At 36.5% G+C, this 26,589-nt stretch overlaps 1 protein-coding gene across 3 annotated transcripts in view; it reads right to left on the reverse strand.

The window, feature by feature from the left end:
* The window catches only part of CLCN3 (chloride voltage-gated channel 3), a 122,090-nt gene that overhangs the window by 79,992 nt on the left and 15,509 nt on the right, over positions 1-26,589 (reverse strand). The window lies entirely within an intron of this gene.

Genomic DNA, 26,589 nt, shown 5'->3' on the forward strand with positions numbered 1-26,589 from the left:
CACACACACACACACACACACACACACACACACACACACACACACACTAGCCGTGTGACTTTGGGCAAGTTACTTAACCCCAATTGCCCTCCAAAAAGCAAAAAAAAAAAGTTTGTAGCCTAGTAAGGGAATATAACACTAACAGACAACTTTAACTACCTGATAGTGTGTTGAAAAGAAAAGAAATAAAGTGCTTTGTAAGGTCTGAGGAGGAGAAGGATTCTGAGATGGAGCAAGGAAAGTTTGTTAAAGCACAGTATCAAAGTTGAACTTTTAAAAAGACTGGTTAAATGCTGAGTCAAAAGGAGAAAAAATGGCATTTAAAGCACTAGGGCATAGCAATTTAAGTAAGTACAAGATATGTCTGAAGAATAGAGAGAGGGAAATTTAGATAAAACTAAAGGGTACTTTTGATATTATTCTTAATAAATGTACATTTTTAATAACAGAAAAATTCTACTTTCCACTGTAGCTATAGATTTTATTTATTTAGTCAGGTTACATACATTAGAAAAAAGCAAGGTTCATCTCCAATGGAAAGTAATACAACTTCACTGATAGACAACAATGAAGGAAAACTGTCTTGAATAAAATATTTTTTTCTCCTGTGGAATAATACTGCCTATTAAAATTGAAGTGATGCAAATGTTTTTATAAATTTTAATATATTGCAATTAATGTATTTATTGAGTGAAAAGCAGCTTCAGAAAACTAAAAAATAATTTTAAATTATCTAAGATCATTATGAATTAATAAAAACATTTATCAATAACAGCTATCATTTATACAGCATTTCAAAATTTTGCAAAACCCATTATATATTATTTCATGTCATCCACATAACAATTCTGTGAGATAAATACTATTATTAGCCCCATTTTACAGATAACAAAATTGAGGCTAAAAAGTTAAGTGACTTGCCCAGGGTATTGTTATCTTTTGTTTTCTGACATCAGAATTTTTCCCAATATCTCTCTCCCTTCCCCTCAAGAATCCTCCAAGAATTGTCACCACTGAGGAGTCAGACTCTGCTCCAGGTAAACTCTACACTTCATTGTTCCAGTTGCAAAAATGTATTTTTATCTCTGTTTGACCTGTTTCCTGAATTTATAAAGTGAAAAATAATAGTGGTTATTATGGGATCAAAATGCTATAATAATTGTAAAACATTTACTATAATGATTGGCATATGTTGAATACAACATTATTATCTCTCTAACTTTGAAGTGGTTTTTGAATGACAAGAGTGATAAGATCAATTATTTTATATGTCCTTTGAAATTCATTGTTATTTTGTTGCCATATTTCTAAAATTGTACTGTATTTCTAAAAGTCCGCTTAGCTAGTGAAATATGAAAAAAACATTTTGAAGTAGCAATTTTTTTTAATCTGGATTGTGTTGCATGTGAATTGGGTTATGTTACAAATTTTGATAATTTAAAGCTGTTCTATTTGGATTACAAACAGGTAGTAATAATACTGCTGATATTTACTATGACAGCTAATTGTTCATTTAAATTTTTGGCTATTATGGAAATATATAGTGATTTAAAGTTACAGTTTCCACATTATTAATGATGAAATCAATAATTCCCTGTGCAAGTTGAATTGGAAATGTGTTTTGTAGAATTCTTATTGAGCAAATGAGAAACCTTGAAAAAAATATAGGGACATGTTTTTCAAGCTTGATTCATCTAAGGATGTATTTATGTTAATCTGAAGTTTTATGGATCACCACATTTCACTACCTAGGTGATATTCCAGAATGTAATTGATTTCTAAGTGATAAGCTGATTGGCTGTGTGACAGTAAGAAAGTTTAATTACCTTAGTTTAGTTAAAAATGTTTTATGTTCATTAACTTCGTGTGGAGTTTTATTTGAGTGTGAAGTTTCTGTATAAAACAATTTGAAAACACATTCAACTGAATTAAGTTTACCAGATTGGTAATTAATTGGTTTTGATTTCAAAGTTTACATTTAAGAACATGATAACTGTTTATGATTCTGTTACTGGTAAACAGTTGTATTATCTATATTGTAATAAAAGCAGTTTCTCTTATAGTCTAAAAGTTGTTAAATTGAGAATTATACTGTTGGAGGAACAGAAAAAATGATGAATGGGACACTGACCATGTGTTGTAATATTTTAAAGTATTGTAATTTGGGAAATCATAAGTTTCCAAGTTCATCTTTGTTTAAACGGAAGTTTCAGTTAAGACTATTTTGCTATCATTTATTAAACTTGCGAGATTGTTAACTAAGTTATTTGGGGTTACTGTTTTAATGATAAAGCCTAAAATTGTTAATTGATTATTGTATTGCAAAGGAGGAAACTGGGTAAAAACTTTATTCAGATTGGTTCTGCCCATTCAGAACAGTACTCTTGTATGTTTGGGGGTTGGCAGGCAGGGGCACCAGCATCAGCCCCTCCCTGGGTTACATGTCAATTCTCCTTATTTTGTGAAATTGCCAAGGCCCCTGGAAACCCATCTATATAAGTAAGGTCATCAGCCTTCTATTGCAAATTTCTATGATCAAAAGAGTCGATAAAAGATATTATCTCTTTTGTGTTAGCTTCCTGGGAAATCTAATATTATTATTCATCTAGAATTAGAACATGTGCAGAAATTTATGCACACTGCTTAAGACTCACCTTAAGATGTTCCCATTGTTTAAAAGGGATTCTAAAAGCAGTAGCTTTTAAAAGCACTGACAGTAATCAGTCTCTTAACTATTACCAATATGAGATTCCATTTCAACACCTTTTTCACTAAGGAATTTTGTGATCTAGGAATTCTGTATAATACCTTAGGAATTTATGTTACATAAGGACATTTTACACTAACTTAGTTAAATTAATTCCAGTTTTGAAGGTTTATTTTTGCTTAATGGAGGAACAAAGTTATCATCTAAAATTTTCCAATTAATTTTCTTCATAAAGGTTTAGTTATTATTCCTCTTAACATCAGGACAAATTCAAACTGCTTTTTCTTAAGAAAGGAAAATAACTTTTAGAAGAGATATTTTGAAAAGTCTTGTGTGATATTTTTTAAAGGTCTAAATTTTCAAGATAGGGTATTGCTAAATTAATACAATAAGCTGTAAAGCAAAAGAGATCTCACTGTTTTAATCTGAATTTGTAGTTGTTCCATGGCCTAAGCAAAAGTTAACATTTGTATTTGAATGTGTAAGTAAAAGATTTAGATTCCTGAAGTATCTCACTCTTCCAGACTAAGTATAATTAGGGAAGAATAGCCAAGGACATAACTCGTCAGTCTGTGGGGTTAGCCATTAACCTCCTTGCTTCATTTAAGCCAGGGATTCCAGTACAGAGTTATGTTAGTAAAATAATAACTTATAAGCTATCTTGCTTTATGGTTAAAAATGTAAAGGAAAGCTGAACAATCTGGATAATGGGTTTAAGAGATTTGAAAAGATAAATAAATGTTTGATTAGAAATATGGAAGGCAGATAAGAAAGTCAGGGGACAAATGGGGGTTATCCAAGCCCTCTTGTCTCTAAATAGTGGTTCTTGGATACCTTTGTGTCAGTTTCAGAAGATTAAAGTATTTTGAGAGTGTGAGGAAATATTTTAGGTAGGCAGAAAAATCTGTAACTTGATTTTATAATTAATAGTTCAATCAAATTTTAAATGGCCCTATCTAAAGGATACCAGTCTATATTTATTTGCTATTTAAGACTTTTGGGGACTGCAATATACTATTGTTTTAAGCTTTGATTACAGGGATAGTTGTCATAAAAGCCAATGATAGAAAGGCATGGGCTGCAGACTGAGAATTACTAACGGTGGATGTCTGTGCCTGGAAAAGTTTTGAAGACAACCTTGGACACTGCCTAGGTAGGATCTTCTTAACTATTTTCCAATTGTGCTTTTTCCTTTCTGAAAAGGAAAAATCTTCACCTCATTACTCCTAAGCTTTGCTTTAAGACATAGTGGCTACATGACTGCCTATCAGACATGACTCATACCTGGAATCAAACAGAGCTAAGGAGGCTGTTTTCTTCTGTTAAGATATATGACACTGCCCCTCTTTTTCTATTATAGCAAATTTATCAAGAAGTTATATTCATGGCCCAATAAATAAATATAATATAGAAATAATATCCTCCAAAGGTGGAAATGATTAGACCAAGTAATAAAACAAAGAACTGTATAAGATAGTGATAAGAGTGAAATTATTTCTTCTTTATTAAAGTATCTGATAATTTTAAAAGGCAGATGAACTCGTTTTTTTTTTGATAGATCCTCACATTTTAAGGGATTCTTATACCAGATACAAGATTTAGGTAAAGACAGAAATAAATAATAAATAAACTGAAAATTCTCTGAAGTTTCAAAAATGTGGAACCAAATTTAAGTGATAGTGCTAATTTATACTAAGTCAAAATTATCTGGGAACCTCTAGATCTGAACCAGAGAAACAGAACTCCCTTTTTGAATTGTATAACTATATGAGGCATCTGGGATTCAAAAAGTGCTGTTTAAATGGGTATTGGGAATAGGTCACTAGGATACAAGGAATTTGATGTTAATTAACAATAATAATGATTTTGTTTATTTGTATGGTTCATGTGTAAGTTTTCTTGATTATCTCAGTGACATGTAATCTCCCTTTCCAAAACTAGTATATGGTGAGTCACCTAAGTATTTGATCTGTACCTGACTTAATGTAATTATGCAATTTTGTAAACTATGAGGAAGACTTTATTATATTGTTTGAGCCTAGTCCTGTGTGGCTGAGAAAGTGAACCATTTATGTGTGCCTTTAGTATCAAATCATATGTTTCTGGGAGTCCCTGTCGTCTGTCATCAAATCATATGTTTCTGGGAGTCCCTGTCGTCTGTCTGACTACTCTAGCTTGTAGATATGGACTCTAGAATCCATTTGTTTTATCTAAAGATTGCCCCTGCCCCTGAATGGACATCTGAACCAAGGGACCTGAAAAAGATGGCATCAGATGCAGACAGCTTTCCCAAGAGTCCGGACCAGGCCTGCACAAGAACCACTCCCTCCCTGGTCTCCCTTACATACCCAAGACTGGTTCTTGATATCTTTTTAGAACTTTAGCTTATTTTTGCTTGGTTATTCTATACTCCCATTGTGCTCCCCACCTCCCTGCATCCTGCTCTTTTTACTTGTACTGCAATTGCCTTGCAGTAGTTGCCCATCTCTGGGGATGTGCAACCATTCGCCCATTACCTTTAGTGCCCCCTATTTCAGGAAGTGATTGGGAAAAACCTGAATTCACCTAGATAAGGATTTTGGGGACCCCCCCCCAAGAAGAGAGCTTTTTTTTCCCATACCTTATTTGGTCTAAAAAAATTAAATCTTAATAGATTTGTTCTTGACCAAAAGGGGAGGTAAGAGGGGAGGGGGGAATGATAATCATTAAATATCTTTTTTTTTTTGGCCAAAGTCTGAATTAATCAGACTGCTTTGCTTTGCTTTGCTTTAAAAATATCTTTGCCTGTGTCAGCAACTCCAGAGACCAAATAACACAGGAAGCGGGATTTTCCCTTATCTTGGGACATATTCCATATGGAAGGGAAACAGACATCCTGAGACCATAAATTCCAATAGACCCTGTTTTGTCCATTGTCCTGTCAATTTGTACTTATGGTCCACAAACTTCCTTTCTCACAACATGGATAGTAACGTATGGAGATAATAAATTTGTGTGACACAATCACCCTGAACTGGGATGGTTCTAAAGTGTATTTAAGTTTTCTCATTCTTTTGTTCAGCAGATAAACTTGGCTTCTAACTCCTTGTACAAACAAGTTCACTAGTTTTAAGGAAATAAATGCTGTAACTGTATATAACCTAGCCTGTTGTCTCCTTCAACCAAATTTTTTAAAGGTTAACAGTATATATAAAATAGATACAAGTAATTTTGGAGTGGAAGGCACTAACAGCTGGAGGATCAGGAAATGCTTAATGCAGAAAGAGGCACTTGAGTTTAGTCCTGGTGGAAATTGGGGATTCTAAGAGAGGCAAGTAGTGTGTGAATTCTAGGCATGGGAGACAGCAAATAAAAAACACAGAGACAAGAGAGGGTATGCTACACATAAATAATTGTAAGAAGGTAAGTTTGTTGAATAGTAGAGTGTGGAAAGTAATGAGTAACAAGACTGGAAAGGTAGGCTGAAGCTTTAATTGCCAAACAGAAAAGTCTAATTTGACCTGAGAGGAAACCACTGTGTTTCTTGAGTAAAACAACATTATTAGGCATTGTACTTAAGGAAAATCCCTCTGAGGATTAAAAAAAGGGGGGGGGGGGAAGGACCTATTTGTACAAAAGCATTTATAGCAGCTTTATTGTGGAGTTAAAGAATTAGAAATTGAAGTGATGTCCATCAATTGAGGAATGGCTGAACAAGTTATGCTATATGAATGACAAACAAAATGCTCTCAGAAAAACCTGGAAAGACCTACATGAACTGAGGCAAAGTGAAGTGAGCAGAACCAGGAGGCAACTGTGCACAGTAACAGCAATACTGTATGATAATCAACTATGAATGATTTAACTACTCTCAGCAATACAATGAGCAAAAACAATTCCAAAGGACTCATAACAGAAAATGCTATCCACATCCAAAGAAAGAACTGATGGGAGTCTGACTGCTGATCAAAGCATATTCTTTTTCATTTTATTTTTTCCATATTTTTTTTAGTTTGTTTCTTTTTTCGCAGCATGACTAATTTGGAAATACGTGTTACATCACTATCCACATATAACCTATATCAAACTGTTACCATCTTAGGGAGGAGATGAGGAAGTGAGTGAGAGGGAGAAAATTTGGAACTCAAATTTTTTTTTTAAATGAATGTTAAAAATTGTCTTTACATCTAGTTGGAAAAAAATAAAATACTACATATTTAAAAAAAAGAAAAACTAATACATGAGAAAAAACGGCAAAGGAACCTTTGTAGGTATATGTAAAGATATAGCTATATATATAATTAAAGCCTTTGGTTTAAAAAAAAAATCACTAAGAGCTGTGTTATAGAATGGAGAAGGGAGAAACTTGAGGCAAGGAGAACAATTTGAAGGTTACTGCAATTAGTCAAGAAAAGAAGCAAAAGGGCCTAAACTATTGTGGTATCTGGATAAGTGGAAAGGGGATAGAAGTGAGAGATACTGAGGAAGTATCAATGGAAAGACTTGGCAATGAACTGGACTGGGAGTCAAGGATGACACTGATGTTGCGAACCTAAGCAAATGGAAAAAGAGTGTTACTTGGTAAGCAATAAGGAATGGGTTTTCATACGTACACAAATATTTATAGCAGCTTTTTGTGGGGCCAAAAAACTGGAAATCAAGGCGATACCTCTCAACTGGGGACTGGCTAAACAAGTTGTGGTATATGAATTTAATGGAATACAATTGTGCTATAAGAAATGAGGAGCAGACAGACTTCAACCTGAAGAGACTTATATAAACTGATGCTGAATGAGGGGAGCAGAACTAGGAGAACACTGTATGCAAATACATTGTATCTGTGATGACTAACTTTGATAGACTGGGCTCCCTTCAGCAATGAAAGGTTATAAAGAAAACTCCAAGGGACTCATGATGTTAAAGGCTATCCATATCGAAAGAAATACAGTCTGAATGCAGATTGAAGCAAAGTACTTAATTTCTCTTTTTTATTTTGTTTTTTCTTTCTCATTATTCATTCCATTGGTTCTTCTTTACAATTTGACTAATTTTTAATGTGAAAGTATATGTAGAACCTATATTGGATTGCATGCAGCCACGGGGGCAGATCTTTTATCTATAGAACAGCTCATTTCTAGTAAGCTCCAACATTCCTGAGGATATATAAGCATGTCTTAATATATCTTTGTATCTCCCACAGTGCCTATCCAGTGCCTTGTGCTATGTATATTCAAATTCAACATTTATCAAGCACCTAACCTATGGAGAACCATAGGGTGCTAGACTTTTCCATAATTTGTAGAAGATACACAAAAGGAGTTTCTAAAGTGAAAACTTTAAAAGTAAAATTAATTCAGATTGTTCATTGGAAGGACAAATACTGAAGCTTAAGTTTAAATACTTTGGCCACATGATGAGAATGAGTGAGATCTGGCTCCTATCTAAAAAGCTTTGACTTACCCAAGATCTCCCTTTCCTCTTACTTACCTGACAGTCAGTTCAAGGAGTTAGCTGAGGGCTCTAAGGACCATTCTCCCTATCCACATTTGAAGAGCTACACATGTATGCACTTTCTCCTTGTCAGATCATATGCCCATCTCACACAATACTGCCCAGGGTGGGACCTGACTTGTGTTGCCAAGAAAATATAGGCATTTGTCATCTTTATGCATAAGCACCCATCTGTCCACAGCTTTTTACCTCAAAACACTTCAATATCTTTCACCATTCTCTCCTCCTTTGCTCTAATTTTTGAAGAAGAGCTTGCTGTTCCACATGTCTACATCAGACAAGTGCTCTCTGTATTGGTATCAGGAGTAAGAAAACCAAAGTTTAGAGAGAGTCATGAAGTCTGATTAAAAGTATGTAATTATATGAACAAAGGGATGTTTTATATGTGATGATAAACTTAACTCCAATAGAAGTTAGCTGTGTGACCTTCAAAGTCACTTTCCTCAGGTTCAGAAGGACCCCAATTTCCTCTTATGTAAAATGAAGGAATTGGGCAAAATAATCAAACCTCTAACACTGTATCACTCTGAGGGAACCAATGACAATTCACTTTGGCTTTTCCAAAGTAGCTTTTGATCAATCCTTACACGATAGCTTCTATTACTTCTCCTGTAGAGACAATATCCCTTGTAACTACAAGTCTTTTCTGAAATTGGGTTGTTCAATGAGAAAGAGAAAAAGTGGTTTCAGCTCTATTCCAAAACTGGTTGAATGGAAGGTATATCAAAGATCTTATTTAGACCCCATCAACTGTTACTCAGGTTCTGCACATCTACCAAGTTAATATAAATACAAAATCTATTAGGCTAATAGTGCTAATTTGAAAGTGTGAACTGCCATGTTTCACGTATTGTGAATGTATCAACTGTCTGCTGCTGCAAAGACAGGTCAAAATTTTATGTAAATTACCCCCCATGGTATGAGAATATACATGACTCAGGCAATATTACACAAATATGGTTTATGGTTTCTCCTAAGGGTTAAAAAAGGGCTAGTAGGATCAATTTCTATCTGCTTGACACCAGTTTTATGTTACTTAAAGTCTTTTATATCTTGGTACACCCAGGAAAAGCAGGCTCTTTGTCAGAGTGCATTAACTTAATGGTTTCAAATGATGGCAATAAGTTTAAATTCTGAGTCAAAATTTCTGTTTAAATTCTGAGTCAAAATTTCTGAAAGTTCCCATTTATACTAGTGGTGCTAGTAATAAAACAAGACATTCATTTCCAGCCTTAATATTTACAAAACACTTTTCATGGATCATCTCATTCAATCCTTACAACATACCTTTGAGCTCTGTCCTTACTACAAGTATTATCTCCATTTTTCAGATGAGGAAAATAGACTTGGAGTGGCTAAGTGACTTGATCATGGTCACCTAGTTACTGTGACAAAGTTGACATTTGAACTCAGGTCTTTCAAACTACAAGTCCAGCAATCTTGGCAATACTTACTCTTAGTAACAGACAGCAGTGGTACCAAGTAGCAACAATTACTATTTTTTATATCTTGAATTTATAGGGCACAACTTTTGAATACACAAAAAACTTGTGCAATATAAGGTCATTATTGGTTATCATTACATTTTTCAGATGAGAAAACTGAGGCAAAGAGTTTTTATGGCTTGTCTGAAGTCATACATCTATCTAAGTAATCACATGGTCATTCACATCTTAATAGTAGACTATATTATTTCTTTTTTTATGGACCACTAGTTATAACCCAACAACTAATGATGTTAATATTTGCGTATGTAGCAATTTTTCTACCAGCTTCTACTACAAAAAGGAAAATCTTGCCAATCGCTTTAAAAATCTGAAAATATTTTATGTCTAATAAATATGCTCAGTCCTAGAAAGTAGTCAAAAGATACTGATGGAAATTCACTACTCAGAATGTTTATATTAATTCTATGAATTAAGAAAGATAAAATTAAAAAATTACCAAAAAAAATGGAAAACATGGTCAGCTAATGATTATGCAACATACAATTATTTACGTAACATCAAATATTTTACAAAACATCTACTCTGTGGCAAGTATTAAAAATGAGGAGATAAAGAAAAATAAAAGAGGAATGTAAAGAAATGTTTTGACAGTGTCTTGAGGCAACATGTTCCTCCTCTTTCTCAACAAGTACTTCTACATTCTTTTCTCTCTTCTTTCTTCTCTCTTACAACAAGGCTTTCAACTTTTATCATTCCACCAAAACCACTCTCTCCAAAGTTATTAATGAACTCTTGGTAGCAAAATCCAACAGCCTTTTCTTAATCCTCATTCTCTCTGCAGGCTTTGACACTGTTAAAATTTTATCTTGTTTTGATCCCCTGACTCCTACCAACCTACACAACTTCTAGTCATTACAGTAAGTTTCTAAGCAGCCAGTATAAAAGGGCAATAGCAGGAAATGAGATTGCAAATGGGAACGTGGAAATCATGTACAAAGTGTCCCAGTGACCAAAGAAGCATACTTTGCAAACTGTATCACATATTAACCAAAATGCACTTCCTCGTAATATATGCTGAATCAGTAGAAACATCTAGGAATTGAGGTCCCAGCCATCTGGTCCTCTGACATGTAAATCTCAGATAAACTCTGGAGATTAGCATTAACACCAGCAGAACACCAAATTGTGCTGATAATTTTGAAATGATATGGACATATTAACTTTAAATTTTACTGAGAACTCTGAAACGATCTGTATAAGTTAATGAGCTAACCTTAAGGTGGTACAGATAAGAGTCTGTTTCAAAAAAAATACAACAACAACCCTACAGGCAGCTAGGTGGCTCAGTGAATAGAGCATTGGCCTTGGAGTCAGGAGGACCTGAGTTCAAATCCAGCCTCAAACACTTTGCACTTACTAGCTACTAACTAGTAATTAACCTTGGGCAAGTCACTTAACCCCAACTGCCTTGCCTTCCTCCCTCAAAAAAAAAAAAACCTATAAAAATGAGACCTCAAATTCCCACTGACCCCCTCTCCCATTCCAACCCTCAGCACTCTTTCCTCTCCATCATCCATGCTTTTCAAGTGCTTCCAATTCTAATCCACAGTTATGAGTGGTAGTCTGCCTCTCCTCCTCCCCATCTTCTTCCTTCCCATTGCCTCCATTCATCATCTCCCTTGAAATTTCTGTACCCTGTGTCTTATTAAAGTTTGATTTCTAGCCCCATTTTCTGATGAGGGTCAAAGGGGAGATTGTAAAAACTGCCTTGAAGCTTAACATTTAAAAAAATAAAAGATCCTGACAATTGGTCCCATCACTTCCTGGCAAAGAGAGGGAGAAGAAAGGGAAGTAATGTTAGATTTTATATTATTGGGCTCAAAGATCACTGCAGATGGTGATTTCAACCATTAAATTTAAAGACTGTTCCTTAAAAGGAAAGTTATGGGAAATATAGACAACATACTAAAAAGCAGGGACATCTCTTTGCCAACAAAGGTCCATACAAAAAGCTATGGTTTTTCCAGTAGCAATGAATGGCTATGAGAGTTGGTTTATAAGGAAAACTGAGCACCACAGAATAGTGGTGATTGAGAAGACTTTTGAGAGTCCCTTAGGCAGCAAAGAGAAAAAAATCAGTCAATACTTGAAGAAATTAATACAGGCTATTCATTGGAAGGTCAAATACTGAAGTTGATGCTTTGGCTATAAAATGAGAAGACAGGACTCTTTGGAAAAGACCCTGATGTTGGGAAAGATTGAAAACAAAAGGAAAAGGGGACAGCAGAGGATGAGGTGGACATATAGCACCTTGGAAACAATAAATATGGACTCAGACAATGGAGGGCAGAAAGGGCTGGTATGCTATGGTTGAGAGGGGTCACAACCAGTTGGACAGGACTGAACGACTGACCAACAACAAATTTATACATATGCCTTTATACCTTTATATGTGTGTATGTATACCTTGTTGGTATAAATTTATTTGTATGTTGTCTCTCACATTAGATTGTGAGTTTCTTAAGGGCAAGAACTGCCTTTTGCCTCTTTTTATATCCTTAGCACGTAACACAGTGCTAGGCACATAGTAGAACTTAATAAATGTTTACTGATTGACTGATTCTAAGGTAGCAATCAATAAATACTACAATAAAGTACATTTTCTTTTTCACTACTACTCATCAAAATATTCTGCAACTAAAACCTACTATGGGGAAGGAAGTAAATGCATATTAAATATTTACTCTATAGACTATTAAAAACTTCTATTTATAGATGGAGCATCCAACAATGGCTAAAGCAAGGAACAGAGAACTTTTTCTAGATACTAAATTATCTATTTGATATCCTTATGGGGTTGTAGCAGCAAACACCCTAGCATACCCAGGATGGCTGCTAGCACAGGTTCTTTGATCTGCTTTTCTAAAGGAAGCAACTCAAAAAGGGGTTAATAATCTTACTTTAATCAAACATATATCATTTACTGAGTTCAAGGGAAAAAGTCAGCACCCTGAACTTCAGAGAATACAAACAGAAGTTATAAGCAGACCAAAAAATACAGAGAAACAGACCAGCAGACAGGGCTTCCAGATGTCTGACCATTACCAGAGAGAGAAGAACCAACAGCTGGGTTTTCAAAGCGTGGGGGGGGGGAGGGGAAGGGGGTGTCAACAGCTGCCCAGAGTCTCATCTGGTCAAATCACATAACTCTTCCCATAAGCAAGCTCCAAAGCAAGACCTCACATCAGGGTATACATAGCCTTCTCCAGGGTCAGAGAACATCACAACCCTCATGACACACTGCCCAATCACAAAGTAACAACCTGTGGGCGTTCCTGAAAAACAAGCCTCCCACCACAAGTTCCATATGACCACATTCAGCCTATTAGGGGGCAGTGTTTATTTTCAAATCAGGGAAGGACCTCAAATTCACTTAAGCCTATCAAAGGGCAGAGAAAAAATTTCAAATTACCATTACAGGGGTTGTAAGAGTTATGAGAATTATTCTATATAAAATTTTTCAGGCCAAACCATCAAAATATATCTCCATGATGTTTGTTTAAAAACTGTCTAAAGTTACCTGCTAAATTCTTCTGTAGTCTTAATAATAACAGTTAATATATACCCACTTAAATTTCCTGCTCCATTATCTTTATGAAAATAACCTGTCTCTAATGCCTAATTCATTTACATAGCAATTGCTTTTAATTTTTTCAAAGTACTTTACTATACACACACAAACACACACATATTATCTCATTACACACAAAACTGCCAATAAATGGATTCATACACTTATGCTTTATAAATGTTTTGTTGAGAGACAATGTGGCATAGTGGATCAAGGGCTAGTCCCCGTTAAAATCAGGAAGACTTGGTTTTAAATCCTACCTCCAACAAATGGTAAAAATTACTTAGCCTCACACTACCCTTAAGTAATTCTCTCAGACTCTTAGGGTTCAAATCTGCTTAAATTGAAAGATTTTCCCCTGCATTTTGTTGGTTCACCATCTCCTTAAAAAAAATCAGGAGGGGGGGAGGGCGGGAGAGGCGGAGTCAAGATGTCAGAGTAGAAGGAGGACCTCCCCGCTGCAGCTTCCACCTTCCCCAATCTATGTAAAAAGAGGGCTCTAAACAAACTTTGGAATTGCAGAACCCACAAAATGACACAGAGAAGCTAACCTCCCACTGAGGACAGCCCTGAAGGCTGGCACCAAGTAGCCAGCACAGTGCTGTGGGAGCCAAGTGTAGCCCCACCCAAGGCTTTAGCCCCAGGGCCAGCCTGACCAGGGGCAAGCCCAAGGGACTCCAGATCAGCAGCATCTGTGACCTTTTCTAGATTTATCAACACATAGATTCGAAGGACAAAGTGAGAGGTCAGAGCAGTCTGGACTTTGCTACCCAGTAAGTGGAAGTGCGAGGCTTTTGCCCCCTGAGGCGAGAAGCCGCTGGGATGCCTGCACAGCCAGCCAGCACCAAGTGGTGGCTTCCACTCCTGGCCTGCAGAGTGTAGGGGGAACAAGGACCAGTCTGAGGGGTAATTTCTCTTGCTTTAACCTTCTTGGACCTGGATTGCAGCCTAGGGTGGAGGTCCTGGGGTGTGTATCCAGCTTGCCAGAACATGTAGAGACCTCAGAGAGGGCACCCAACTAATACGTCTGGCAACTGAGAAAACCCAGCGTTTGGGACGAAAGCTCCCCTGTCTGGTGGCAGTGTCCTGTGGTGGCAAAAAGCCCAGGGGTCAAGTGACTGAGGGGCGACATGACCAGGCAAAGGAAACAAAGCAGACAGAAGATTCCAACATTAGACTCCTATTTTGGGGACAAAAAGGAGCAAAGCATGGAACAGGAGGAAGACAGAACTCCTGCACCAAAAGCTCCAAAGGAAAATACGAGCTGGTTACAGGCCACAGAGGACCGTAAGAAGCAGATAAGAGAAGTAGAGGAAAAACTGGGGAGAGAAATGAGAATGATGCAAGAAAATTACAAAATGACAGTCAACAGCCTGAGGAAAACAACACCTTAAAAAACAGACTGACTCAAATGGCAAAAGAGGCTCAAAAATGCAATGAGGAGAAGAATGCCTTAAAAAGCTGAATTTGCCAGATGGAAAAAGAATCTCAAAAGCTCAATGAGGAGAATCATGGCTTCAGAATTAGATTGGAGCAAATGGAAGCTAATGACTTTATGAGAAATCAAGATGCTGTTAAACAGATCCAAACAAATGAAAGAATAGAAGGCAATATGAAATATCTCATGGGAAAAACCACTGACCTGGAAAATAGATCCAGGAGAGATAATTTAAAAATTATTGGACTACCTGAAAGCCATGACCAAAGTAAGAACCTAGAAATCATCCTCCAGGAAATTCTCAAAGAAAACTGCCCTGATGTTTTAGAACCAGAAGGCAAAATAGAGGTTGAAAGAGTCCACCAATCACCTCCTGAAAAAGATCCCAAAAAGAAAACTCCTAGGAATATTATAGCCAGGTTCCGGAATTCCCAGATTAAGGAGAGAATATTACAAGCAGCCAGGAAGAAACAATTTGAATATTGTGGAAACACAATCAGGATAACCCAGGATGTGGCAGCTTCTGCAATGAGGGATCGAAGGGCTTGGAATATGATATTCCGGAGGTCAAAGGAGCTGAGATTAAAACCAAGAGTCACCTACCCAGCAAAACTGAGTATCATGTTTCAGGGGAAAATATGGTCATTTGGTGGAAAAGAGGACTTTCAAGCATTCTTGCTGAAAAAACCAGAGTTGAATAGAAAATGTGACATTCAGATACGAGAAGCAAGAGAAGCATGAGAAGGTAAACAGGGAAAAGAAATCATAAGGAACTTATCAAAGTTGAACTATTAACATTCCTACATGGAAAAACAATAATTGTAACTTATGAAACTTTTCTCAGTAGTTGAAGGGAATAGAAATATATATATGTCTATATATGAGGGTATATGGGCATATAAATACACATGTGAATATGTATATATGTTTACAGGTATACATAGATAGATACAGAACCAATTTAACAGGAAGGGATGATACTTAAAAAGGTGAAATTAAGAGGTGAGAGAGGAATATAATGAGAGGAGATGGGGAGAGACAGAATGGGGTAAACTATCTCATATAGAAGAGGCAAGAGAAAATGGTTACAATGGAGGGGAAGAATAGGAAGGCAAAAGGGAATGGGTCAACCTTATTCCCACTGAATTTGGCTTGAAGAGGGAATGAAATACACACTAAATAGGGTATCTCACCCTCCAGGAGAGCAGGGGGGGAAGGGGATGAGAGGGGGGATGATGGAAGGGAGGGCAGGGAGGGGGGGAGGGAAGTTGGAAGCACCCACTTTTGAAAAGGGACAGGATCAAAGTAGAGAATAGAACAAGTGGGAGGTGGGATAGGAGGGAAGGAAATATAGTCAAGTCTTTCACAATATATCTACTATGTTATTGTTTTGCATTAGCCACACATGTACAACCTATACTGAACTGCTTATCTTCCCAGTAAGGGTGGGTGACAAGGAAGGAAGGGAATGAATCTGGAATTCAAAGTTTTAAAATCAAATATTCAAATATATATACTATTAATACTATTTTACATGTAATTGGGAAATGAGATATACAGGCACTGGGGCATAGAGATCCAATGGAAAAGTCGAAAGGGGTATGGGAGAAAATATGGGAGAGAGCAGATTGGAGGAGGAGATATCCTTCGGGACTGCTATTTTGGGGCGGTGGGTAGAGGAAAAACGGGGAGAAAATTTGTAACTCAAAATCTGGCGGAAATGAATGATGTAAATCAGAAGCATTTGAAAAAAAATTTTTTTAAATCTGTCAATGGAATATACCTCTAATACCAGTAGGGGAAGAGTGGTTAACACCAAGTTCCAGAAAGTTCTTCCCTTGGAAGGATTTTTATATATGTTTTTGGTTCAGCCAATGAGGTCCCCCACCTGCACTCCTCCATAGGGTTATAATACTCTAATGAATATTCTGAAATAAGGCAAAGGCACTATATTTCTCAGTTCTTTTTCTATCTAGGCATCTAAAACTTCCAGATATTATAAAAACAAATACAGTAGTAATACTATTATCACTTATATTTCAACCTTTGAATCTTAGATAAAAGGGCACAACAGCATGAATTGGCTGGCAAAACAAGTGCTTCCATTTCTGATTTCAATTTATTTTGTTTCACTTTCTTCTTCATTTGTAAACAAAGATGGTACAAAGTCCCCAAAAGAGATGATTTTTCTTAGAGTAAGAATGCTATTTAAAGAATGTCAACTGCAATAAATGCTAAGTTGTGTGAAGAGTTTTCAGCAGTTAGACCAGAAACGCTATCCTCATGAAGACTTGTTTGCTACACTTCTTGAGAAGATACTCAAAGCTATTATTTTGGAAGCACTTATTTTTCCTGAGAAGACTTATATGAACTGATCCAGGGAAAAGCAAAGCAGAACCAGAAAAGCAATTTACACAATAATGTACAAGGAAGAAGAAGACAGTAACCATGAAGCGGCTAGGTGGCAGTGAGTAAGAGCCCTGGCCTGGACCCAGGATCGGTTCCAGCCTCAGATAATTAACACCCACACAAAAAAAAACTGGCTGTGTAACCTCGGGCAAGTTACTTAAAGAGTTAATGGGGGTCTCTGGATTTTGAGAGTCCCACTGACCCTTTTTATTATCTGCTAGCAAAGGTTAATAAAATGATTAATTACCCAGAAACTGTCTCTTGAACTTTTTACATGTCACACTTTCTGATTTTTTCCTTCTGGTTCCTGAAGCCAGGAGCTACAACAAAAATGCTTCACATCTATTTTAACTGTTTTTCCAAATATTAGTTTTCACATCTTGCCAATTTCCCAGTATTATTAAGAGGCAAGTTTACAATATGGGATGTATGCCCTAATACAATTACAATGTGGATGTTTTCCTATTGTGATCAACTGTGGAACTTTCACGTTTCTTATAAAACAAATAAAAGGTATAATAACATGGGGTTATAGAAAGAGCAGTAGCTTAGCTGTCAAAGAACCTACGTTCAAATTGTTTTTTCATGTGTATAATGAGGGAGTTAGAGGAGATGTAACCTCTAAGGTCTAACCCTTCTAGCGATAAAACTATGATCTTAAATCTCCCTCTAGTAGCAATACACATACTTTACAACTGATGCAGCAATGCTCCCTAGAGGCAGGACCAATAGTCACTGAGTTTTACTCTACTGTTTGAACTCTCTGTAAAGCATTGTAATACTCAGAGATGGTATTCTTTTATATAAAGTCTCTCAATTTTATTTCATTTTTAGAAATCATTTTGAATGAGTCCATTGTATGTAGTACTTTATCATTTTAAAAATAATTATGATCTTTTCCCCCTCTTTTTGGATAAAAATGGAGCTGAAGTCCTCAGGGAAAAAAAGGAAAAGAAAAATATTTCCCCCCCAACCTTCCCATCTCTATCCCCAAACGACTTCATAAAAAGAACTATGAGAGATGTGAAATGCTATTAGAATTTCTCTATCCATTTATACCAAGTTCTGTATCCCTCAACTTTGGAAAAAGGTAATTAACTTATTTCACATGCAATTTATTTTCCTGTTCACTATTTCAATAAACATATATTATTCTACCATGTATAAAATACAGTGTAAGGTAGTGTGGGAGATAAAAAGTTTACCACCTAGACAGCTAGAAGGTTCAACAAATAAGAGTGCTAGACCCAGACACAGGAAGACTTGAGTTTAAATCCAGCCTCAAACACTTACTAGCTATGTGCCCTTGGGCAAATCACTTACCCTCTATTAGCCTAGGTTTCCTCAAATGTAAAACAGAGATAATAACAGCACCTACCTCTCAGGGCTGTTGTGAGGACCAAGTGTGATAATATTTGAAAAGTGCTTAGCACAGTTCTTGGCACATACTAGGCACTATTTATTTGCTAAAACTAAAGCTATATTCACATGTACCTTAGCACAGAGATGACACAAACGCAGAAAACCATTACATACAATCTCTCATGGTAAATACAATGTGAGGTTAAAGGAGAAAGGTCCCTTTATCAGACAGAAAGTTTCATCACCTTGAAATATGAGAAACGTATATTAACAATACATTACACCCAATCTGTTATGCCCAATTGTAATGGGAATGTAAATTTTAAAGATCTTCCCTGCCCCTAGGCTAAAGTGCACCTCAAGCCTGGGGTGGGAGGCTTGTTTTTCAGTAGATACTTCTTGATTGGCCAGTGAGTCAATAAGGTTGTTACATTCTCTGAGCCAGGAGAAGGCTATATAAGCCCTGATATGTAGCTTTGTTCTGGGGCTCACTTTGAGAAGTGTTCTGTGATTTGATATGGATTCTGGGAAGCCGTTGTCCACAGCCCCCCAGCTTTGAAAAACCCAGATGTTGAAACCCAGATGTTAATTGGGTATGGATGTAATGGTTGGACAGTTTGAAATCTGTCTACTTGATCTGTTTTTGTCTTGATAATTCTGTCTGTATACTCTGAAGTTCGGGGTGCTGACCTCTTTCCCCTGAACTAGGTAAACCATACATGTTTGACTGATTAAAATAAGCTTGTTAACCCATTTTGAGTTGCTTTCCTTTAACAAAGCAGATCCAAGAACCTTTGTTGGCAGGCACCCTGGGGACGCTTTGGGTGCTTGCTGCTACACCAATAAAAGTATAACTGAAAAGAAAAAGTATACAGAAAGAATAATCTGTATATTGAATGAATGCTAGAGAACAGTTTTCTACTATAGCTATATGAGAAAGGAGCTAAACCAAAACACATAGAAATCAGTTCTGACTTCATAAACAGCACACAAAACATCCTGAAAGAAAGGACTACAATATTACAGCAAAGTCATTCCTCAAAAGATAAGTGGTCAAAGAATATGAACAAACTGCTCTCAAAGAACTGCAAACTATGAAAATATGTATGCATCTTTACATGAAAACATCTGCCAAATCACTAACAGTAAGAGAAAAGCACATTAACTCATACACAGAAACCTGGCAAAGATGACAAAGATAACAAAATATGGGAAGTTAATATTGAACAGGCTGAAAAAGAGATGGGACTGGGGGGGAGAGGGAGATGAGGAATGACTGAAGACAAAAGGCATCAATAAAAGGTATTCCTATATACATAAAGAAAATAAATCCCTGGGGATTCAAGAATATATAGTTTCTTAAAGCAAAATTTTCTGCACTACATTATAGGATCATAAAATTTCATAGTGGAAGAGCCCACAAATAGTCTAACACTTAATTTTAGAGATGAGGAAATTGAAGTCCAGAGAGGCAAATAACATCACAAAGACAGTAAATAGCAGGTTGAGGACTCTAATTAACCCACATCCTCAGACTCCAAATCTAGAGTTCTCTCTATACTATCCCATGTTCCTGGACAGGATGAAGGAAGGAAGGAGGTAATATGACATCAACACTCCCATTCTGCCACCCTCATCAAATCATTCAGCAAAGTTATCTAAGAGAGTGTTATATTTGCATATGAACTATTAACACTCAAATTTTTCATAACATGACCCAAAATGAAAAGATTTAGGAGTAATGTTATTTTTAAGCATGACCAAACTAGACCAATCACTAAAGGTACTTTTAATCATTTGCCAAATGGACACCTGACCATTATTTCACACAGCAATCATCCCTAGAAATTATTCTGACGTTTCTTTTTTTTTTCCAGGGGGTAGGCAAGGCCATTGGGGTTAAATGACTTTCTCAATGTCACACAACTAGTGTCAAGTGTCTGAGGCAGCATTTGAACTCAGGTCCTCCTCACTCTAGGGCAGGTGCTCTATTCACCGCACCACCTAGACACCCCCTGACTTTTTTAAGAGTACAATCAACATCTCTGAATATATTACTGTAAATACATGACAATGTACACTTCAAGACAAGAATGATACAACTACTCTTTAATGACAATAACTGCTGAAAAATAATTCTTAATATCTAAAATATAGTTTACAAAGTATTTAATGACTGGCTTAGCTGGCTGACTCAATCTAAATAATCTTAAAACTTAAATAAACATAGTATTTCAAGATTTCAGCTAATGTATATAAGAAAATCTCAATTTGGTCATAGACATTAGAACAAAATTTTGTTCTTTATTAAATGAGTCCTACAATATCCCCCCTAAGAAGATAAGAATAATATTGGATTAGATATACCTTCAACAATTTTTTAAAAAGAGATTATTGGGAGCAAAATAACTTAGTTATTTTTAAAACAAAGTCCAATGACAAGCAAACAAAATGTCAGCAATAAAGAAGTCTTGATGATAATAATATGTCTTCTTAGAGGATAAGGTCTTATTAAGAAAAGTGAATTCAGGGTGCAGAGCCAAGATGGTGGATTAGAAACAGGATTTCCTCGTGGCTGCCGCTTCCACCTCCTCCAATACATGTAAAAAAATTAATCTAAACAAACTTTAGAGCTACAGAACTCACAAAGTGACAGAGAGAAACTAACCTCCACTGAAGACAGCCGGCAAACTGGCAGGAAGGAGCCATCTCAGCAGAGCCCAGCCCTGCGTGTGCCCTAGGTTTTACCCTCAGGTTAGCCACAACCAGTCTCCAGCTGGAAGGACTTCATATTACCAGCAGCTGTGGTGGCTTCCAGAATTATCAATCCACAGATGCTAAGGACAAAGTGAGAGGTCAATGCAGTGTGGACTTTGGGAACAAAGAGTCTGAGAGTGTGGTCCAGCCTCTGCCACATGGATGGAGAAGCGTCTAAGGCGCCACAGTGCTTCAGAGCTCCTGGCCTACAGATTGTAGGGAGACCAAGCAACCAGTCTGAGGGATAATCACTCCTGCTTTACCCTGCTTGGATCTGGATTGCTGTCTAGGGTGGAAGTCCTGGGGTGCATGACCAGTGAGCCAGGGCATGTGGAGGCTTCAGAGAAGGCAGCCAATAATAGCTCCAGCAGCTGAGAAAACCCCAGCAATTTGGGACAAAGCTCTCCTTTCTGGAACCAGAGTTCTACTGTGGCAAAAAGCTCAAAAGTCAAGTAATTAATTGAGTGGCGACATGAGCAAGCAAAGGAAGTAAAGCATAGCAATCTGACTTTAGACTCCTATTTTGGGGACAAAAAGGAGCAAAGCATGGAACAGGAGGAAGACAATGAAGTCAGAACTCCTGCACCAAAAGCTTCCAAGAAAAATATGAACAGGTTACAGGACACAGAGGAGCTTACGAAGGATTTTGAAAACCAAATAAGAGAAGTGGAGGAAAAATTGGGAAGAGAAATGAAAATGATGCAAGAAAATCACAAAAAGCAAATCAACAACCTGAATGAAGAAAATAACACCTTAAAAATAGATTAATTCAAATGGCAAAAGAGGCCCAAAAAGTCAATGAGAAGACTGCCTTAAAACGCCAAATTTGCCAGATGGAAAAAGAATCTCAAAAGCTCACTGAAGATAATCATTCCTTCAGAATTAGATTGGAACAAATGGAAGCTAATGACTTTATAAGAAATCAAGATACTATTAAACAGATCCAAACAAATGAAAAAATAGAAGACAATGTGAAATATCTCACTGGAAAAACCACTGACCTGGAAAATAGGTCCAAGAGAGGTACTTTAAAAATTATTGGACTACCTGAAAGCCATGATAAAAAAAAAAAATCTAGAAATCATCCTTCAAGAAATTCTCAAGCAAAACTGCCCTGATGTTTTAGAACCAGAGTGCAAAATAGAGGCTAAAAGAATCCACCCATCACTTCCTGAAAAAGATCCCAAAAAGAAAACTCCTAGGAATATTATAGCCAGGTTCCGGAGTTCCCAGATCAAGCAGAAAATATTACAAGCAGCCAGGAAGAAACCATTTGAATATTGTGGAAACACAATCAGGATAACACAGGACCTGGCAGCTTCTATACTGAGGGATTGAAGGGCTTGGAATATGATATTCTGGAGGTCAAAGGAGCTGAGATTAAAACCAAGAATCACCTCCCCAGCAAAACTAAGTATCATGTTTCAGGGGAAAATATGGTCATTCAATGGAATAGAAGACTTTCAAACATTCATGATGAAAAAAACCCAAGTTGAACAGAAAATTTGACATTCAGATACAAGAAGCAAGAGAAACATGAGAAGGTAAACAGGGAAAAGAAATCATAAGGAACTTATCAAAGTTGAACTATTAACATCCCTACATGGAAAAACAATAATTGTAACTTATAAAACTTTTCTCAGTATGAGAATAGTTGAAGGGAATAGAAATGTGTGTGTATGTGTGTGCATACACACACATACATATGTATGTCTATATAGGAGGGTATATGAATGTGTATACATATGTGTACATGTATACATAGACAGAGCACACAGGACCAATTTAATAGGAAGGGATGATAATTTAAAGGTGTAATTGAGAGGTGAGAGAGGAATATAATGAGAGGAGATGGGGAGAGACAGAATGGGGTAAATTATCTCATACAGAAGAGGCAAGGAGAAATGGTTACAATGAAGGGGAAGAACAGGAAGGCAAAAGGGAATGAGTCAACCTTACTCTCACTGAATCTTGCTTAGGGAGGGAATGACATACACACTAAATAGGGTATCTCACCCTACAGGAGAGTAGGGGGAAGGGGATGAGAGGGCGGATGATGGAGGGGAGGGCAGGCTGGGGGGGAAGGAAGTTGGAAGCCAACACTTTTGAAAAGGGACAGGGTCAAAGTAGAAAATAAAACGAGTAGGGTGCAGGATATGATGGAAGGAAATATAGTCAGTCTCTCACAATACATCCACTATGGAAATGTTTTGCATAGCTACACATGTACAACCTATATTGAATTGCTTATCTTCCCAGTAAGGGTGGGTGATGACAGAGGAAGGGAAAGAATCTGGAATTCAAATTTTTTTTTTTAATTAAATGTTTTTTTTAAAAAATATTATATATATATATATATATAATTTTTTTTTTACCTGCAACTGGGAAATAAGATATACAGGCACTGGTGCATAGAGATCCATCTTGCCCTACTAGAAAGTCGGAGGGTGGATGGGGGCAGATATAGGAGAGAGCAGAGTGGGGGAAGGGGTATTCAGTGGGATCCCTGTTTTGGGGTGGTAGGTAGGGGAAATATGGGGAGAAAATCTGTAACTCAAAATCTTGTGTAAATGAATGATGTAAAATAAAAATAAACATAAAATTTAATTTAAAAAAAAGAAAAGCGAATTCAGAGTGAGGAGATCTCAGTTTGAATACTGAGCTTACTTCCTAACTGTGAGACCTTGGGTAAGTCAATTAATTTTTAAAATTCTGTTCCCTAATCTGTAAAATGAGGAGAATGAACTAGATAACATCTTAGCTTTCTTCCGGATAAAAAATGATAAGCCTACAAACAAATTTACATAGGACTTAAGTGATTTATAAAGTTTTCTTCACAACTTACAAAGTGGTTATGAAGTATAAATATTATGCCTTAAAGATGAGAAATGTTCAGAGAAATTAAGTGGTTTGTCTGGTTATCTACATGGTGACAAATATAAGGGTCACCATGGGAATCTCTGGCTCCAAGTCCACTTCAAATGACAAATGTTTAAGAGCTTAAATCTGTGATGCTATGAGGGCAGGAACTGTTTCCTTTTTTTTCTTTTTCCTTCCTCCACTGCTTTGGACTTAATAAATTGTTGAATAGAATCAATACTGGTCTTACCTTATCAATCTGCTTGAAGCTGAGTCTCCCCTTTCACACAGAATCAACATAGACATTTAGGACTAGGTCTTTAGAGAGTATCTGCTCTAATACAGATAAGGATATTAACCCCCAAAGAAGCTAAGTAAATTTTACCACAGTCACATAACTAGCTAATAACAAGACCTACACTAAAACTTGGGTCTTCTAACTTATGGTTCAGTAGAATTTCCACACTAGGGCAACTTACAGAAAGATGGCAGAGAGATCTAAAGGAAGATAAACTCCTTGAGATCCTCCTCAAAAATAACAAAAGAAATATTGAAAAAGGAACAAAATTACCAGAAGTTTCTACAAGAAAATTGCAACTCCACAAAACAACAATAAATCAATTGAAGCAAATCTCCAATACAGAAATTACTAAGGAGGTAAGAGAAGTAAATGAAAATACATCAAAGGAAATGTACATAAAATAGTATAAAAAATATAGAGATAAACAGACAACAAACATACTCAGAAGACTTAAGGACTCGTTCTTCCCTCTTTCCTACCTTCTATATATGAACAGCTGCAAATCTAGTTGATCATTTTTGCACAACATCCCATATCCAATTCACCTCTCCACTCATAGGGCCATTATACTAGTTCTGGCCTTTATCACCTCTCTCCAGGGCCATGTTACAATAGCCTCCTAATTCATCTCCCTACCTCCAGTCTCTCCTCTCTCTCCATGATGCTAAGATATGACCATATCATGGTCCTATTCCAAAATCTTCAGTGGCTCTAGAAGAAAATAGAAACTAATTGGTTTGACCTTTACAGTCTTCCAAATCTAGCTACCACCTATTTTTTCCAGTCTTATTTTACACTATTGCCCTTCAAGCCTTCTTTCCAATCAAACTGACCTGCTAGCTATTCCCAAGTACATGACATTTCATTTCCTGCCTCTATGCTTTTTACAAGGGGCTCCCCACATCTGGAAATCATTTCTTACTCATGCCAGCTTCAATGAATTCAAATTGCCTTCAAAGAATAACTCAGGTTTGGCTTCCTAGGCCTTTCTTGTTCCCCCTAAATAGTAGCCCTCTCTTTTGATCCAGCAATACCACTCCTAGGGTTATATCCCAAAGAGATCATAGAAATGGGAGAAAGACCCATATGTACAAAAATGTTCATAGCAGCTCTTTTTGTGGTGGCAAAGAATTGGAAATTAAGGGGGTGCCCATCAACTGGGGAATGTCTGAACAAGTTGTGGTATATGCATGTAATGGAATACTATTGTACTATAAGAAATGAGGAGCAGACAGTCTTCATATTTACCTGGAGAGGCTTATACAAACTGATGCTGAGTGAAAAGAGTAGAGCCAGGAGAAATTGGTACACAATTACAGACACAACGTATGTGTGACGACCAACTTTGATAGACTGGACTCCTCTCATCAATGCAGTGATAGAAGTCAATCCCAAAAGACTCATGATGGAGAGAAATATGTGCATCCAGAGAAAGAACTGAGTTTATATCCAGGTGGAAGCAAACTACCTGATCTTTTTCCTTCTCTTATTTGGTTTTATGGCCTCCTTACCATTTTTAATTCCAACTGATATAATCCATCTTTATAACCTGACTAATGTATAATGTGAAAGTATTTACAGATACTATACTTGACTATATGCCGCCATGGTAGGGGGAGGGGAGGGAGGGAGACAAAATATGAAACTCAAGGAATTGTGGAATTGAATCCTGTAAACTAAAAGGAAACAAACAAATTAATTTAAAAATAAATTAATTAATTTAAAAAAATAGCCCTCTCTCAAAGATGCTTTGTTATTCTTTTGTTTACTTGCCTACATTCATGTTGCCCACCCCTCACCCCACAGCAGAACACTGTTTATTTTCACTGTGATCCTTGAAAAATATTTTCCTATATTTTAGAACAATCATTTCCACTTTTTTAGAAACAATTTTCTTAGCTAATATATAAAATATATATTTTATTATTATTATAAAAATAATAATATATAAAAACTCAAATCAGTGTTCAAAGTATTTAATATGATTTTATTTTGTTATTCTCAGAAGCACAAAATTAAAAAGTGCAAAATATTTTTAAATATTTCCCAGACTCATAAAAAACTTCCATACATAACGATATAAAAAGGAAGCACTTTACTTTGGTTGTTCTGATCTATGTAGCTCTAGAGTATTACTCTGCTAATAAATTACCCCTTTTTTCAAAACCTTTCTAACAAACAACTCCA

Source organism: Petaurus breviceps, unplaced genomic scaffold (assembly GCF_028583685.1).
Source record: "Petaurus breviceps papuanus isolate PSGF00001 unplaced genomic scaffold, PetGlider_PUasm1.0 126, whole genome shotgun sequence".
NCBI classification, from domain to species: Eukaryota; Metazoa; Chordata; class Mammalia; order Diprotodontia; family Petauridae; genus Petaurus; species Petaurus breviceps.